Genomic DNA, 2,399 nt, shown 5'->3' on the forward strand with positions numbered 1-2,399 from the left:
TTAACGTCGTCTACAGTAAACCATCTCCGAATTAACATACTCTAAGATAAGGTGTAAGTTAACGTCGTCTACAGTAAACCATCTCCGAATTAACATTCTCTAAGATAAGGTGTAAGTTAACGTCGTCTACAGTAAACCATCACCGAATTAACATACTCTAAGATAAGCTGTAAGTTAACGTCGTCTATAGTAAACCAACACTTAATTAACGTACTCTAAAGTTAGCTGTAAGGTAACGTCGTCTCCAGTAAACCATCACCGAATTGAATTAACATACTCTAAGATAATCTGAAAGGTAACGTCGTCTACAGTAAGCCATCACTTAATTTACGTACTCCAAGATAATCTGTAAGGTAATGGCGTCTACAGTAAACCATCACTTAGTTTACGTACTCTAAGATAATCTCTAAGGTAATGTCGTCTACAGTAAGCCATCACTTAATTTACGTACTCTAAGATAATCTGTAAGTTAACGTCGTCTACAGTACTCTAAGATAAGCTGTAAGTTAACGTCGTCTACAGTAAACCATCATTAAATTAACATACACTAAGATAAGCTGTAAGGTAACGTCGTCTACAGTAAACCATCACTTAATTAACTGACTCTAAGATAATCTGTAAGGTAACGTCGTCTACATTAAACCATCACTTAATTAAAATACTCTAAGATAATCTGTAAGGTAACGTCGTCTACAGTAAACCCTCACTTAATTAACATACTCTAAGATAATCTGTAAGATAACGTCGTCTACAGTAAACCATCACTTAATTAAACATACTGTAAGGTAAGCTATACAGTCTAAATCAAGACATCAGCTTATCAACGTGGTCTAAAGTAAGCCGTTAGATAGCTTAGTCTTAAATAATACATAAGTTAATTATCATACTCTACAGTAAGCTGCTAGTTAAAAAAAAAAGACGCCAAAGCAGCGTTATTCACCTCGGCTTATTTTTCTTTCCTTTGATTACTGGTACGTTATAATCCTAATAACCGGTACGTGATAATTGTATGTTTCCATTTGCTTATGCATTGCCACTATTAAACCTTACCAAACAAAATAGAAAGATATCAGATTATAATTCTCACATAATTCCCATTGGTGTAGTGTTATGAATAACGTGTTCGTGACGTCGCGACTTAATTACGTCGTTTTGACCGACATCACTATATTAAATGTATAATTGACGTCACGAAAGAAATGAATCAATACCCATTCCTCGTGGTAACCCATCCGTACTACCGGATTAAAAAAAACCAATTGATCAATGTAACTCGCAACAATTTATGTAGTTATGTTGTATAAAAAGGGAATATCCTCACGTTGGAATATATTGATTAAATTATTGAAATTAAATTGATGATTTTGTGTTTATTTCCAAGAACTATACTTTTTTCCGGGAACCGTCGCGTGTACATGTGACGTCACAAAAACAGGTTCCATTGACAGACAGCGCGAAATTTGACTTTGAAATAGCAGGTTGGATAACAGGTTGGAAATATAAAAATAAATTAAATTAAAAACAGAAATACAATGTATAAGTATTAAACTGCCTTCTTTGGAAAGAATGCACGTTATTCAATTTGTCTGCAATCTTGTGAGAATTATAGGACAATAACTTTCCAAACAAGGCAGTTTAAAGCTTAAATAGAATCCTGTTAACCGGTACGTTATTGTTGTATATATATATATAGGATGTAACAGGAGTATCCATTTCATATGAGATTTACGAAACGAGTCTAAGAATTTTTCACTAAAATAAAAAGAAAATTTCATATAAAATGAAAACGAGTGCGAGATCTTTTTTTATTACATAATCAAGATTTGTGGCATTTATTCGTGTAAAACGACAATTTGCATGAAGCCTTGAAATGAAAAAGCCGCCATTTTGACTCCAGTGCGTAAGTCTGAGACGTCATGTACTTGGCCTAGGAGTGAGTTTCAATTGTTTCAATTGGGACAATTGAAACAATTGAACCTTACAACCAATCACAGGGTCATATAACATGGGTTAATATGTAAAACAAAATACGACATGGGTTTATTCACTGGATAACCCAGCACATTATGTGATAAAATCCTGTTTACCGGCATGTTATAATTGTATATAATCCTGTTTACCGGTACGGTTTTATTGTATATATTTACATTCTGTGTTGCATTTGCCTATATGTCGTTAGTAAACAAATTTCCAGTATATGAAATTATATTTACATTTGCATGGCATTGTCACTATATAGCCTCTTTGAGATGTAAGATAACGTCGTCTACAGTAAAACATCACCTAATTAACATACTCTAAGATAATATGTAAGATAACGTCGTCTACAGTAAACCATCACCGAATTAGCATACTCTAAGATAAGCTGTAAGTTAACGTCGTCTACAGTAAACCATCAC

This window comes from Mizuhopecten yessoensis, unplaced genomic scaffold (assembly GCF_002113885.1).
Source record: "Mizuhopecten yessoensis strain PY_sf001 unplaced genomic scaffold, ASM211388v2 scaffold10359, whole genome shotgun sequence".
NCBI lineage: Eukaryota > Metazoa > Mollusca > Bivalvia > Pectinida > Pectinidae > Mizuhopecten > Mizuhopecten yessoensis.